The sequence below is a fragment of the Argiope bruennichi genome, chromosome 2, assembly GCF_947563725.1.
Source record: "Argiope bruennichi chromosome 2, qqArgBrue1.1, whole genome shotgun sequence".
Lineage (NCBI taxonomy): Eukaryota > Metazoa > Arthropoda > Arachnida > Araneae > Araneidae > Argiope > Argiope bruennichi.
In genome coordinates this window covers 115,495,786-115,513,621 of record NC_079152.1, presented here as the reverse complement: position 1 = coordinate 115,513,621, position 17,836 = coordinate 115,495,786, and the positions used below count along the sequence as shown (strand labels likewise).

Here is a 17,836-nt window from a genome sequence, read left to right as displayed (position 1 = left end):
TGAAACATTTCCAGCTCTTGGACGGATAGCATTCGTTTTCAATAAATAATCTTAAAAGTGCAAATTTGATGGTAGATTATGCAAATGATCTTCAAAGGCTGTTTAGACGAAAAAAGAGATTTAAGATTATGTGATTCTCAAGCGCAAAATGTCCCAAAAAGCAGAGATGTAACATTGATAAAAGAATTTAAAAAAAGAACAACCACAAAGAATTATATTTTCCGAAAACCATACCGCAAAAATTATAACAACATCTGAAGCAAAAAGGCAAAAATTCTAGAGCTGACTTCGGACTACTATTAATGCTCAAAGAGTATCTGGTAGACAGAGAAATATTTTTAATGGCCGAAAAATTATTGTAATATGTAGGAAGAAATACCTTTCAATAACTAGATTAAAACGATTTTAAGCTGCCTTTCTTGTTTTGTGTCAAAATAACCCCAAATTACCATACATAGATTGATGCATTAAAATCATTACTCACAAGATATGCTTTGCATGCACCTTTCATTTTTAATTGTTGAAGTAATTTTTGCTTATTTTTATTCATTATCTTGCGAATTTTAACTCTTTACCTGTTTGTAAGTCATTATACTATCTCATCGATAATGGCATTAACAAAGATACAGACAGTTTAACAGAAATGATTTTTCATTTCTGTAGCTTGCTTAGCTTAAATTTCATACAAACTGCATTCGAAAATATGCTGCATATTTTTGAAAAAAGATGAACAGCTAAAACAAAAATAAATATTTTACTTATGAAGTAGTCTTTTTTGATATTTATCAGATCCTTGAAAAATATATGATGGTAAACAACCATTTGAATACATTTAAGTCAGGAATTTTTAAAGAAAAAAAAATTCTGTGTATTTATAATCGAGATGAATGTGTATATGTCTATGTATTGGTAGACAGAGTACCAAAACAGGCGCATATATACTTAATTATCACTACAATTTATGATACCTAAAAAAGAATTTTTTATTTCATCTAAAAGACACAAAAAGTATCTTTTTAGTGATGACTAATACCTTGCTGTATATATTTAAAAATTTTTTTTAATCATTTTTAAAACTTTATCTTAAGCATATTTTCTAATGTATTTCACACAAAATAAAAATAATTATGCTTGCAAACATTATGCTTGCATGACAAAAACGTTTTTGTTACGTGTTGCCATCACATTGACAAAAGATCAAATTATAATATTTAGAAATAAGATTCGCTGAAAACTAAATGTAGAAGAAAACTATAATTTTCCACGCGAACGCTATATTAAATAAAATACTTTAGAAATAAAATATTTTATAGAAAAAGAAATACATAAATTTTTTTTTCTTTAACTATATATAATTTCTATTATTTCGATCTTTGTATTTCATTTAAGACAAATATGGTTTAATATTTGCAGGACATCTATTCCAATTAGGAATCAACGCATAATTTCTGAAAACTTCATAAAAGACATAAACTTATATTAAAAAAAATAGCTTGAATGAAGTAAATAATTATGTGTTAGTTTAAGTAATAAATTTAATTTAAGTCAATAAATGTTCTAATGAATTATGAACATTGTTTAATAATTTCTTTCTTATTCTAGTAAAATGAATTTTATGAAACATTAGAAAAGCTGTTATAGAATAATCCTAAGAGATAATAAATAAATTATATGAAATATTATTAAGTACGACAGGAAACTTAAGCGTTTGTGTCTTCTGTACTCATAATTATAAGAAATATGTTTGATTTCAGAAAAAAAACTTCTTTATATTAGTTAAAGTTTAATCATTTCTATTTCAAATCAAAATTCGTATTTAAAAGACGGAAGGATATTTAAGGTTAAATAAAGTAAATTAAGAAAATATATAGTATACTCAACAGAACTATATACAAATTCTAAACTAATATGAGTTATATGGATATAGAAATTTGAAGCTTCAAAATACTATTCTATTAAAACTATTAAGACCAAGTTATATAAAATATTTTATTGAAAATTTTAGAAACTATTAATCACGGTGAACCAGCTGAATGCCAAAGCCGACTAGAATATTTTAAAAGATTGCACCACTTGTGTGACGACTATTCGCAGTTGAACTATGGAATAGACTAATTCCAGAGTTGAAAAGCATTGAATGTTTATTTGGTACCAGAAAAGAAATATAAGAATAGATAAGAGAATATATGCAGGAAAACATCAAAACAGTGTCAACTGCATTTAATATGTCCATTGTGTGGCACTTTGTATTTATAAAATGGTTGATTACGATGAATGTTGAGCAGTATCGTAAAGAAACGGTAAGAAACAAAAGAAATTAATTAAAATTCACTAGGATTCCTCATATAAATATGGAAAACATCGGCATGAGGTACTGCTACCAGTGAATTTACTATGTTTCAAGATGCCAATACCAAAGTCCATTTCAAATGAAATTACTTAATTATATAAATTATATTTATGTATATCCTCATTAATCTTACTTTACTTACTTACTATTGCAATTATTTACAAATAAATATCACAAAAATTGAACGAAATTAAAATAGAAAGTATGCCATATTTTCGGATGAAAAGAAAATTGGGAAAAAATTGTCCTCTATGAATAAATGTTTTTTAAGTGGGTAAGATATGTACCAGGTTGAAATCACTACATGCTAGTGAAATAGAAAAAAGCATAGAATATGAAAAAGTACTTGGTAAATTGAATAACACATTTTTGCGCTATTTATTTTTAGGTCCCCCCAAGTCACATTTCCCATTCACATGTTAAATGGATCCCTTACATTGCCGAAGGCTAGATTACGGTTTGAAAGGTTTATATACTTACATTGATTTTTACAGTTTGATTTGCTTTATAGAATTGAAACAGCTGTCCAACTGTTCTTCTTATCCAATTTAAGTACAAAAGGAATTTGAATATTGTTTTGGCGAATATTTGTTGAAATGTTTCCTGGTTGAATAGTTGAAGGGAAAGATAAAGTAGTTATTGCCTTTCTAAAAAATTATGAAGGATTTATAAAAAAAAGTTACAAAAGATTACTGTATCAAACTATATCAAATTAGTCATATTTGTTTGCTTGCTAATTCGCTGGAAATATTGTTTGCCCTTAATTTGAAATAAATCAAAGAATAACGTGACATGCACGAATTCCTTAATAAAATATCTTTAGTACCATTAAAGTAATAAAAGTATTGTTACGAAATTTCCGGGGTTCGTTTGGATAGTGGAAGTTATATGGTGTAAAGAACGCTCAATCACCAGGCGGTAGTAGAAAATAAAACAACGACGTTTATTTACACGAAGACACACAGAATAGCACAAAGACGACAACTATATACAGCAAAGAAGACGATTATCTTCAGCCGAGACGTGCAGCATACAACAGAATACACAAGTCCCTACTGCAGACAGTAGAGCAGAGCTTAGTTCAGCCCTAGCTTCACTCCGTCGCTGCTCCGCTTATCTCTGGAAGGCCAGTTCTTTATCGTCTGTTCTGACTACTCTTCGACTCCACTGGTTCACGACTCAATTCACCCCTGGTTCACCACTACGCGGCAGCAGAAATGACTTCGATTTACGGAGTTCCCGCCCGAGATGGGCTACCTCCAACTTGGTGATGTTAACTGGACCCTGGCTTAGACTAGTTTGACATGACTGGAAATACTCATGGGTTTATATATGATGTACCATCGACCAATCAGAATCGACTCGTAAGAGGCGTGTGGGTGAGGGTGTTGGAAGCTGGCGAATCAAGAGCTCTCCTTTCAAACGTTCCAGAACAGCTTATATTTTTCTGGTTTGGGTTCTTCCTCAAGATATTGTGAGGGGTGAGGGTGAAGGGTGCTCAACTGCTCTACTTTCCCTTTGACTGCTTGCGCAATGTTTTAGGATGCACATAAGTTTTGTGAATGCCTATCTGAATGATTATTAATGGGTTAAAATGGAGATGTCAGGTATACAGGAAACACAGATATAGGTCGGTGTGGGGGGTTATTTTTCCAATGTTTTCTTAGAGGTGTTTTAAATTAATAATACATTTCGGGGTCTTCTATTTTTAAGGTTAGGGGTGTATGGGGTTAATTTAATTAGTTCTTCATTTTCATGTTCATCTAGGGATTTGAAAAAATTAATTGCAAGCTTTTTAATTACTTCTCTAAGGGAGGGATAGTTTAGTGCCTTCCTGATGTCGGTGTTTCTCATATACCATTTCGCGTTTGCTATGCTACGCGGCAGCGGCAGGACTGCTTCCTTTTATAGGCATCAGGAGGCGGGGCTAGAAGCCTCTCAACAAATCAGGAACGTTCGAGGCGTATCTCGGTTCCTATTGGACGGTCGGGAAAATTCTCGATGTTTCGGGTATAATTTATTTTGGCGCCAAATTCGCCAAATTCGTCGCCAAGTCGCCAAATGGTCGCCAAGCTCTGGGACCTCCTATGGAACCAACTATGCTGGGAAGCCGCATCACAGATTCGTAACAGTATCATTAAAGTTGTGTGAATTTATCAAACTTGCACTTGATCAGTTTATTGTGTACATTTCTAGTGAATTCTAATTTCAAGACATCATTGTGCTATAAAAAACGTAACTATCTGGTTGATCTTTTTCTAACAGTAGGTAACTTACACTACTATATTTTTCATTTTTGCTGGCAATAAATATAATTCCCCCTCACCTGCAAATAGTAAAAGAAAACTGTACACAGTTAATAACAACAGCCTGAAATTTGGTGCAATGAAATAAAACGTTTGCTGGAAATTGTGCAAAACATTATTTAAAAAATATAAAAATTTCTGCATTACATTATGTTAGAATATCACTAAAATGATGTACCGATAATTTTTGTAAAATAATATTTTACTAATTTAACAGAAAAAAATTTCTCTTTCCCACAATAGATTTGGGCAGGAAAAGGTCAAAATCCCCCTTTTTCAAGTTCTTATGTATTAAAATTTCCAAAAAAAATAGTTATGATGTATTCATCGATTTTCAGTATACATGTACTGAATATCATAGACATTGGTCAACGCTTTACGCTAGCTGTTATTTAGTGACATTTACCGCAGGCTTTGTCTCGACTTGCAAAGTAAAGATTATGATTAGTGTCAGAGTAAAGTTTTGAATGTGACATGGGTCCATTTTGCAGAAAAAAGAACCGCGTTGTTTTTTTCAAACAATGCAGACTTTTTGTTTCTAAAAAAAAGAAAGTAATTCTTTTTCAATGGATTTTTATTTATTTATGCAATTTTCATATTTGCTTTCAGAGACTTCAGTATTTTTCATTTTGAATACGAGAATAAAAAGTATCGTGTTATTTAACATTGTATATAATTGAAATAAACTAAAAAACAAAGAAATCAAATGCATCAAGTTTTTTATCTTCTCTGTTTATACATGTAAGTGAAAAAAATAAATACAAACTTTTGTAGCTATAGTAATGGACAAATCAACATTAAAAATAGCAATTCATAAGATTTAGATTAAATCTTCCTTCCATTAGTGACACTGCAGGCTTTTCTTTAGTGTTGATATGTCAATTTAAAGTTTTATTATTTTAAACAAACAAGTTATTTCCATACTTTCAAATCATGCAGGCTTATGAGACTGTATAGCTGTATGAATAAACTTAACATAGATACGTTAAACAACTAAAAATTTGTAATTTATTTAATGATTTAGATATGTCAGTTTTTAAACAGTTTTAAGGCATATGATTTTTTAGAAATGAGTCAAATATAATGATTTTTTTTAAAAAAATTAATTTAGTTATCCCTTATAACAATTGAAATTACATTAGTTGTATAATTAATAAAATAATCAAAAAGAAATTATTAGATACCACTTTAATATTATTAAATGGTAACTAATTATTGATATTACATAATCGAGTTACATAATCTCTAGGGTAGATTATTTGTAGTTGTGAAAACATAGAATTGCATACAGAAAAATAAATACAAATAAATTGCTTAGCAAATATGCAAATATCAGAAGATTTATCAAAAAAATTTTTTTTGATAGTAATTTATTGCATTGAACAAAAAAAAAAAAAAACAACAACATGGATATAAATAAATTCTTCATATTTAGTTTTGAATAATACAAAGAAATAAAATAGATTAAAAAACATGGCAAAAAAATGAACACACTTTTTTTGTTATAAGAAAATGGTTAATGTTTTTAATAATATTTTAGAATGAACATTGAAAATTATAAAAATCAGAGGCAAATATAAATGTAAAAAATCGATCAATTTAAATAAATATATATATACTAGCTGTCTTTGGCGACCACCCGGTTCCTCCAATCTTAATGTTAGTTTAAATTTTAATGATTAAATAGGTTGAACCGGAGTTTAACCCCCTTCTTCTCCAAGTTGCGATAATGCGCCTAAGCTGGCAATCTTTATTATGCACTATAATTGAACATCTGCTCCTTTGCTTTTGAACATTTCGCAAGGCCGTTGTTGGCGATTTCTAAAAATTGCGCCAAGCACGGGGTGAAACTCCGGTCGTACCATTAAATATTTTACGCAATTCCAACTTTAATAGATTCTTCAGCAAAATATTTTAAAACTTCAAATTTTGATAGTCATATAATTCACTCATAATATTATAAAGGCCTTCAGTCATAACGTGATATGTATCTCTCTAATTTTCTGCTACCTCTAGTAGAATTTATGCTTTAAATTAAAGTGCAAATGATTAATCTGCAATGAATATAATAATATTTTTTACTGAAACAAAGCATTTTTTTTAATAATATGATTACTGATAATAGAGTCACTGAGTGTTTAAACTTTATGGGCACTAAAGAATATCTTTCTTAATTTATGTAATATCTCAAGAATTTGTCAACAAAATTTTCTCAGATTCATCATGAACAGATCGATTAATTAACAATGTTTAATTTTAAATGCATCAAACACTAAGAAAATAAAATGAATCGTTTAAAATAATCGGTCGAAAACAGGTTTTAAAAAACTACTTAAAAAACGATGTACTTAAAAATATAAGCATATAGAAAAATATATAACTAACATAAATACAATTTACTTACAAAAGCATTCAACTAACCTAAAAATAATTTAAATCATCCGTTGATAATGGTTGTCATGTCAACAATCAGAACACAATGCGCATGCGTGAATTTTCTTCGCCAGTTACGGTAACGCAAATGCGTGAATTTTTCTACTCCAGTTGGGGTAACGCTATGCAGATTATACATTTTTAATTTCCTTTATTCTGTGTTATTTTAATTCAAAAGTACTTCAGCATGAATCTGAAACATGGATTAATTAACAATGTTTCATTTTAAATGCATAAAACATTAAGAAAATAAACAGAATCGTTTGAAATAATCCGCCGAAAAATGTTAACCCTAGTAGCCTCATTACTGTTGGGAGGAAAAAAAAACTCAAGCCTTACTTATTTGGCGGTGGGGAAAATGGAAGAATTTTTTGGCGGGAAAGTTAGTTTTTAATTAATAATTAAATTTTAAAAAAAGGGACCCCAGGTGCACATTCCCGACCTCTAAGGTATACATGTACCAAATTTGGTAGCTGTATGTCAAATGACCTGGCCTATAGAGCGCCAACACACACACACATTGAGCTTTATTATAAGTATATATATATATATATATATATATATATATATATATATACTTCATGTTAAATTATTATTAAACTTTTATATATATATATATATATATATATATATATATATATATATATATATATATATATATATATATATATATATATATATATATATATATATATATATATATATATATATATATATATATATATATATATATAAGTTCAGTGTTTACTGAAAATACTTCTTTGTAATATCAGGTTAGAATATATGATTTTAACATTTCATTGAGCAACAAAACTGCCATGATTTCCATTGAAATAAAGAAAAATTTTAATGACAAATTGAGCTTTAAAATATATTATTTAATTTTTTTTTTAATTATGAAAAAAGAAAAGAATTATCCTGACCTGTAAATAAACATCAATACGAAGTTAATTGTTTTGCATTTCGTTTGATACAGTAATCATTTTTGTTCAAAACCTTCGAAAATATCGTGGGGTGTTTACTTTTCATTGACATAACCAGTTAAGTTAAAACCATTAACCAGTTAATTTTATTAAAATTATTATTAAAATTTTAAATTTTTAAACGTTACATATTATAAAATATTTTTATAATTTATAAAAATATTTCATAATTTGTAAAACACTTTATAATAAATTTTGCAAAAAATAAAATTATAAAATCACATAAAATATTATAGAAATATTTTATATCAAACTTAAAAGCTTTGTGATCCGCCATATGTCCTTTATAACCCCAAAATACATTCACACAAACAATTAAATAGTCACTTTTATCATTAGTACAGATAAAATGGACAGAATAATCTGTCATGAATAATTTTAGGTACAATTTTATCTCAAAAAATAAAAAAAAGAGATAAAATACACTTTCTATTATTCTATTATTTCTTGGGATATTAAAAAAAAAGAGTATTATTACAGAATATTTCGAAATGTTTGGAAGTTACAGGGTACATAAAAATACTTACTTATATTGCTTTCGAATCTCGTCAAATTCTCACAAATAATATTATTCAAAGTATCAGTGTCAAATCTCATCGAAAGCTGCTTCTGTTATCATTCCTATAGGGTAAGAAACACATTTTCTTTATTAAAATTGAGCAATTTTTCTTATTCAAAGTTGGATAATTTTTGATTGTAGATTCCGATTAGAATATTATTGAAAGTTTTTTACTGTCATGATCAAATTTGTTACCTTGAAATTGTTGCAAACGGTACTTTCCCATTTTGTGCAACTGTAAGCACTTTGAATGTATAATCAAATCTGAAGGTTGTAGCAGTTTTAATCAGGAGAATCAGCATTTTAAACAAATACTCAGATATCTCCTGAAATGAATAAACATAGGAGATAAGGAGTTTATAAAATTTAAAAATTTCATTTTCATTATCAGAAGATTCAGAGTGCATCTGTGGGTTTCTTATTAAGTTCTTTAGAATTAATTTGAAACATGAAAAATTTGATTTAGGAATAGATTATTAGTACATGAAGCATAAAGAAGGTCGCATGAAAGTTGACATAGCGAATAAAATCAACAATTTTAATAAATGGACATCAACATTTTTAGTTTGTGATAAAGAAATTGATTTAACATGATTATGATAATATATTTACTTTGATTGATTGAAGATTACCATTTGATTGTTTTCATTTGATCTATAAAGAACTAAAATCATCAATAATTGTATTAATTGTACTTCCATTAAAACTTCTAACTATTAAATTTTTTTAAACTTTAAATTTTATTGATTCGTTTCAAACAAAATCTTTTCGATTTACAGAGGAAAATTATTTCTTGCAAAATAAAACCTTGGATTTAATATTAATTTTATAGCATATCGTTTGTCCCATCTTAGAGATGGGACAAATGTTGTAAATTGTATTATTTATTCCAGTCAATAGCTAAACGGGATTTTAAAACCTTTTTTTATTTATATTTTCCTTCTTCGACATTTGGATACAGCGACCACATATTTATTTTTGGATGAAAATCCTTTAATTTTTCTTTTCAAAAGAACATAAACCATAAAGAAATACATAAAAGATAAATAATAATTTTAAAACAATAAATGTCAGAATGTTCGTCATAAGTGAATGATATTCAAAATGTCTTTGATGGAGATGACAATTCTCGAATGTTTCAAACCTCAATGAAATGTTGGAGGTGGGGGGGGATTAATTTGTACATAGTTCTTGGAATGGAATTGCAATCAACTTTTCTTTAAATCTGATGATTTTCATCAAATTTTAATTTCAATTAAATTATGCATAAAAGAAATCAAACTGTGCATATTTAAATACTCGATTCTAATGAAACTTTGAAAATAAACCATTTGGAGTAGTTTCTCCAAATATTTCTTGCATACTCTCAAATAAACTTGTCGTGCCAGAGAACATCTTGCATGACATTGGCGTACAACAGTTACGAAATATTAGCTTTTGGCGCGGATTAGCAGTTTTACTGAATTTATCGTTTCATCCTTGGCGAGTTATTTGGCAATTTTATCTGGCATGCGTAAATATTACCAAAAAACCGAACTTGTATTTTAGGCGTGTTTTTCTCAAGCGACTGAAAATAAAATTGACACAAAACTGGAATTGTAGTCACAAATTATCTACCAAATTTAATATATTCAAGTCACTGAGTTTTTGAGCTATCGCGTTTACATGTTTCTGAAAGCGCAGGTTGATAGACGGTCAACCCCTTGCTGGATTTGATTCAAAATTTAACAGGTGCCTACACTACAGAAGTTAAATCTGTATACAGAATTTTATCCATCTAGCTCTCTTCTTTTTGTAATTATTCGAACAGTCGGACAGACTCTCTGAACAGATTTTCTCAACCTTTGATAGAAATATGAAAATTTGGCGTAAAGGCCGTATTCCACATTTCAACCTTCTAGCTCAAAGCGTTTTTGAGTTGTCTTAGTCACAGACACACAGACAGACATTTTCCAAAAATGTTGTTTTTCGAACTCAGGGAAGGTCTAAAACGTGGAGGTTTGTCAAAATCTCGAGTTCGAATTTTTTGACTGTTACTACATTGCAATATACGAGAAAGTAAAAACTAAAACAGCAACAAATAAGAAATGAAAATTGTATAGAGAATCTAACATGTAAAGATGCAAGTTATAAAATCATCGCTTTTAAAATAGAATTCTTTTAAAGAATGAAAGTAAAAGTAGTCAGAGGCAAACTTTCAATTCCATGCTCTTCCAAAAAAAAAAAAAAAAAAAAAAAAAAAACAACACCATCATTTATACAAAAAAAAAAAAAAAAAAAAAACACCGTTACCGGATGAGTGAGCAAATGTAACGTGGCGAAGGACGCAATAGTCTCGTAACCCGATTCTATGTCATAAGAGTAATATAAGATGTTGAAAGAATGAATGGAGATTCCATTCCGTCTCTTGAAAATAATATCCCTCCCAGCCTGCCTGTAAATTCTTCCGAAAGATTTTGTGGTTGAAAGCATCTGATGTAAAATTAATTAGTTGTGACTTTACTTTTCGAGTTTTTTATGAAAAAGAAAGATATTATTGTTTACAGGCGGTTTGCTACCATTTATTAGTTTTTTAGAAATAGAGAAATTGTGATATTTTATTTTCTGTTCGATTTTGTCTGTAATTTTCAATCTTTCACTTATCTCTTGAATTTCCTGATGATAAAATATAAAAATTCTAATTTCTTTCGTATATAACTCCGATTTATTTTTCTTAATTTGTTTACATTCTTAAATCTATAAAAAAATTGTTTTTATTTCAAATGCTTTTTATTTATTTAGATTATTTTATGCTCCATTTTAAAGGATAGAAAAATATTTACTTATTGCTTTAAATTCATTCCAGTTTTTCATAGTTGTAGAATGTATTCAATAAACGAAAATTCTTTCTTTTTTTGTACAATTATGGCATGTTAGATAAGTGTCGTATTGTTTGTTTTGAAATGATTTTAAATTACATGTATTCAAAACTTACTTATATTACTTACTTATTGATGCAAATATGTTTTTTATTTCAGAATTATTTATAAATTTTGGAAGAAAAAAAAATAATTGATGAAAGCTTTTAGTTGTATTTGTTTTTATATTAAAGTAACTTGCATTTATTAATTATATTTTTTATTTTAATAGTTAAATAATAAAATTGAATCTAAACCTCAGTAACTACTTTATTCTTACTGCACTTGTTTTAGACCCAGTTTTTTAAAATTCGAATTTTCGGATAAATATAATTTTTACTATAATTTCATAAAATTCGAATTAGAAAACTTATGCAAATTCAAATTAGAACTTATGCAAATTCAATTTACTTGCAATATGAAATATTCAACACCTTTATACAAAGGAATGTAACATGCGAAAAAGGCTCAAAATTAAAAAAAAACAAACACCCTGGGCTATTATGAGGTATAAATAGTGAGCTGTTGAATTATTTCAGATAGATGCACAAAATATATTTCCACAGTTTGCTAAAAACATTTCAGATCAGTCGACTGCTTGAGTTAGATATCCTTGGTAAACTTTTAAGGTTCTGTTTAAGTTTATGAGTGCAAACAGTTACATAATACTTTTGCTGATAAGGTATTTAAGTGATGTATTTGCCTTTTATTCAGTGGACGCTTTGAACATTAAGAAAGTAATTCAAATGAATTATCTTATCTTAATTTTCAGCTTTCAGAAAATGCAACTCTGTCAGTGAACAGTGGAAACTTTGACCTCCTTGTAAAAAAGATTTGATGCCTTGAAATATCTGATAAGACGTATCATCTGGAATACAACATTTTGTAATTTATTTAATTAAATGGCTATATTTGAATTTCCACGATGATTATATGTAATGTTTACCCACTTCTAAAGTTGCACACATTTATTCTTCGCACGTGCGCGAGGATAAATGCGTGCGCAGCCAATCGGAGAGCTTTGCGTGGAATTTGCCTCTTTTTGCCTTTACTGTGCCAACCTATAGGCCTCATAGTGTGTGAAGTCAAATTATTGAAAAATGCTAGCGAAATATACGGTAATAAAATAATATATGACTATAAAACGATAAAAAGGGTTAATTTTTAAGGAATGTGAAGAAAACATTAATGTATAATTGCACAAAGCAAAGCCGCGTGTTTCGGCTCAAATTCAGAATCTGATCAAATCGTTTGGTTAGGAAGTAATTTATCCTCTCTAGGAAGTATTTTATTTTGTCTAGGAAGTATTTTATGCAGAACAGACCATGCACCTAGCAATTTCCACCGTTTTCCCATCTGCAGGAGTTAAATATTGATGAAAAAATGAATAAGTAGTTATTATTGTAGAATGAATAATTAGTTATTATCGTAGGATGAATAATTAACATGAATAATCAGTTATATCTCATAATTTATTAAGATAAATGTTTAAATGGACAGCGAATTTATTTTTTAGAAAGAAAAATAGAGAATGATATGTAGCATCAAAAAGTAAAGGCCCCTTTGAATTTTTTACTTGCTTTGTTTTTATTTCAAATTAAATTTTAATTAAAAAGTAGCTCTCGTATATCTAATAATATATAATGTGTGTGAGTGCCAATCGGAAATAAGTGGTAAAGGTGGAGATAAATGTAAAACAATATTCAAATGAAGGTGATCGACATATAAATTTCTCATCAGGGAATGAAAGAAAACAAGGATCACAAGAAGAAATAGAACACTTCCTTCTAGAAGTTTCGAACAATTAATTGAAAAGATTTGTATTCATCCCAAAAGCTATAATAATGTGGAATGATTTAGAAAACGATGAGAAGCTGAGGCGCAGATAATTTATGAAAAAATTGTGAAATTTTAAAGAAATTGAGACAAATAGTTTAAAATAAAAGATCTTAACAGCCCAAGGTGTATCGAATATGGATATTTTCAAAAGAAATTAAAATGAAATACATAGCTACATAGCATAAAAATAAGAGAAAAAGAACAATACGAAGGACATTCCCCATTCTTCGCCGGTAGAAATATTGTACGAGTGTTTACGGCAAATCAAATTACGGGCATTGGCACTTTATATACATATATAGAATTTTAATAGAATTTAATAGAATAGAATTTTAATAGAAAGTAAATAGAATTTTTGAATCAGAAGGTAGAACAGTGAAGAGACTGTCGATTTCTTGACGTCGTTTTATTTCATCTCGATCTCGGAGAAGCACACATTATGTACAAGCAGGAGCGACAAGCACACACACAACACGGACGACACAGAAAGAAATGAGGGAAAAGCTGATAAATCTTTTATCCCTAGTCTTATATAACGTGATGTTTTAATAGGGATTTCCATCGCATGTCAATCAAAAAGCAAGGGAAACACAGGGATCTTTCAGAGGAATTTGTAAAGTCAGCGGTATTTTGTCTCTTTACGCAGAGCGTGTGAAAGTCTCGGCCTTTAGCCGATTCAGGAATTTTATAAAGTTTCTGTTGAATTAATTAAGTTGACAAAGTGGAACTGGATCAGGAAATAAGAGAATATTTTAGAATGAAGTTACTATGAGCTAAATTAAGATAAAACTTTGGGAATTTATTTGGATTTAAATTAAAATTTAAAATATCATTACAATTCCTTCCCCAATCGCAAAACGTGGAAGTGCGTCGGGGCCCTTCGACACACAGCCATACCTTACAGTGGTGTTCAAGTAAGAAAATTTAAAATTTAAAAGCGTATTAAAAGTGTTACCCAAGTTTCCCTTACCTTTACATTAATATAAAAATCATTTTGAACAGGATTATGTAAAGCATAAAAAAAATAAAGTGATATCTGCGAAAATATTAGATAAACTTAAATATTCAACAGAATTCATTTCCTTTTCTGCAGAAAATCAGTCTATTGTCTGTCAATCTGTAAAATTTTCTCTTTTTGGTGAGAAATGTCTCTACAGAATGCTTGCACACAGTGTCTTTTAATACTAGAAGACTCAACAAAATTATCAAATTGGATGTAAAATAATGGAATAATAAACTGAACTTATATAATAATAAAATATCACCATAGTTCTGATTTTTTAATATAGCACTTGAATCGGAAAAAAAAAATAATATGAGATTCAAAATACTCTTATTATAAACATGAATATTCAAAACAAATGGTATGAAAATGTGTAATTTTAAAAGAAAAACTTTAACCCATTAGTTAGCGAATAAAAAAAAAAAAAAAAAAAAAACTAAGCAAGAATATCTGAAAAAAAAAATTGAAAATCATCGCAAGAAATTCAGAAGTCCTGAAGAATATGCGAGGAAGGTTAGAATTGTTGTTTTAAAAAGTCATTTTCATATATATGGGCTGTATGCTGCTGCCCAATCGAAGATGCGTCATAAAATTGAAGCAGCTGTCGCATTATTATTCCAGTTATGCTGAGTTGAATATTTTTAGAAAGTAAATGGCTTTTAGCTGAATGGGTGTTTATAGCAAAAGATTTTGATATTGAACATTTGTAGGGGAAAACTTTAGAAGTTGCTTTTTTTTTTAATTTCCTGTGTGTTTCATTATTGTAAGTCAAATTATTACACAGCAACTATTTTTAATTGTCTTGAAAATGGTTCTTATATTATTTCTCATACTCTAGCCAACATAGAGTAGGTTGGTCGGGAAAATTGGTTATGTTTAATTTTAATTAAATCTCTTTGTGGATAGCTTGATGTTCATGACTCTCTGAATAAAGTGCTTTTTAGTATCAATTTGTGATAAATATTAAAATCACATTATTTTAATAGTTTTCTATCTATGCTATTGTGTACATCAACATTTCATAAAAATTTGGATCTAAAAAACCACTGAGCAAAAATATAAATAAATAATAAAAAGTAAATGCATCACATAATTTTTATTATATAAATGGTTTATGTAGTTATCCGGATAATCTATTTTTTAATTGCACATTGTAGTTCGCAACACTGAAACCTCGCTTTCAGATTCTGATAATAAAAGGAAATTTTGTTCCACAATTTCTTTCTTCCTCAATTAAGCAAGATTTGAAATTTTTTAAGCAATGACGTGTTAAGACATTATTTTATAAAAATAATTTTTGTTTTAAATAAAATATATATAAAATAAAAAATATCTTTGCAATAATACCTGTTTAATTGTCGCCAAATTTTTTCTTGAATACATGCCATCTATTCTGTAGTGTAACATTTCGATCTCTATTACCCTCTAAATAATATTGAACGCGACGTCTCAGATGTGAATTCAAAGTCATGGAACTGTGACTTGGTCCCAGCACTCTTAAGATCTGATCCCATGAATTTCTCCGGTAAATATTAGAAATTGCTGTATTAGACATTATAGACTCTGCTAATATGTATTATAGTAAAAATATATAGTTGTTGGCATGAAAAAGACCATACCATAAAAATAATTTTTATCTAAGGAAGAAATTTTTAAGGAAACAATGAATCTCAAAAATATTTAGATACATATAAAATGAACGTCTGTTTAAATAGTTTTTATTTTCCTTCTTAATTTCAACTTCATTTTCAAATAAAATCGATGACATTTTGTAACTAAAGTGGTTGTATAAATTGTTTTGATATTTTAAATACACTTTTGAGTTTTTAAACAACGACTAAAACTTCTGAAAATATAAAATAAAAATTATAAAATGTACCGATTGAGAAACCGAGCATGAAACTATGCATTGTCCTCCAATCCAATCCTTTCTATATGCTTAGAAGTCAAAGTGTTTTAAAATTCTTTAAACATTGCAAAATGTTATAAAATAAATAAAATAAATCTCGATGATTGCCAAAAATTTACTAAGTAATTGAACAAATTTAATAAAAAAAAGAATTCATATTACAAATCATTATCCAACCCATTCTTAAGAGATTGTTTTTTAGTTTATTTCACCAAATTGTGCGATCAAACTATAATACTTAAACCCGGGAAATAGATATTAACAAAAACTTTTAAACGCTTTAACGAAAGTGTAATTAACTAACAAGCTAAATTAATGTAACTAATTCCATTAATTTAGCTTGCACTTCGAAGTATCAAAATAGGAAAAACCTCTGGAAATCTAAACGCACTTTAAGTGATATTTCAGCTTAGATGAAATCAAATCAAATCTGAAAAAATAGTTACATTTCAGGTAGATTTTCCAAAAATACATAAAGGTAAAATACATAATCCAAATACATAAAGGTAAAATTAATGATTACAAATTAATGATTTGCAAAAAAAAAAAAAAAAAAAAAATCGTGAGAGAGAGAGATGACAGAATTGTGGTTGTGGATGAAGAAGATTGGAATCATTTGAATCTAGATATCATTTTAGAGGAGCATGTTACTTGAACACAGAGGTCATAACTTTGGAATTATACACCATTCCTGAATTAATGAACGAAAATAAGGATACATAGATACAACTGAAATTCTGTCACTAATTTCAGGCACGCACACACACACACACACACACACACACACACACACACACACACACACACACACACACACACACACACACACACACACACACACACACACACACACACACACACACACACACACACACACACACGCCTTCTCCGTTTTTGGGCATAAACTAGAAATGATAAGAACAATTTCATCACTCCAGAAAAATTGCAGTAGATGTATAAAATAAGTAATACTTACCAATTACTTATACTTACCAATGTCGATTCTTGTTATTGACACGGAATAAAAAATTTCAATCCATCAAACGCTGCGTTCTTTCTCAAATAATTAATATAAAAATCAGATGTTTTCGCTAATAAAATAGAAAATTTGGTATAAATTTTATCTGAAACATATATCTTTTTATTTTATTTATTTTATCTACTCCTGTTCGAACAAAACTGAAGTATTTATACTGTATTCGATCAAATATTTTTTTACTTTTTCATGAAATATTAATTCGAATTTTGCGAATAACATCTTCCCTATTTGTACAAGTATGTGAACATCTGAAATAAAAAATCAGATCTGAAAGCATCGCCAATTTTAATCGGAAGATCAGCAGCTAAAAACAAGTCCTAGGATATCTGAAATAAACAAATAATCATTTGTGATAAGAGATGAAAAAATTCCAGATTTTCCCTCTGATTATCAAAAAATTTGGTGGCATCTGTGAATTACTTGTGATGGAAAAAAATACGTTAGAGCTATTTTATACTCTTAAATTGTTGATATGGCTATGCAGAACAAATTTCAAACTTACATCCGAATATATTAGT

General features: G+C 28.5%; 1 protein-coding gene across 3 annotated transcripts in view; it reads right to left on the bottom strand.

Annotated features, from left to right (window-relative positions):
- The window catches only part of LOC129958856 (uncharacterized), a 51,172-nt gene extending 33,614 nt beyond the window's left edge, over positions 1-17,558 (bottom strand). For 2 of the 3 annotated variants that reach the window (XR_008783336.1, XM_056071579.1), the window contains exons 1-3: positions 17,273-17,558; positions 8,827-8,957; positions 8,600-8,693 (exon numbers count right to left, since the gene is read on the bottom strand). The gene's annotated coding sequence lies outside the window, so the exon portion shown is untranslated. Of the gene's footprint in view, positions 1-6,968; positions 7,283-8,599; positions 8,694-8,826; positions 8,958-17,272 lie in introns of those variants that run through there. The other variant, XR_008783338.1, reaches the window with a different exon arrangement.
- Positions 17,559-17,836: the final 278 nt, after the last annotated feature.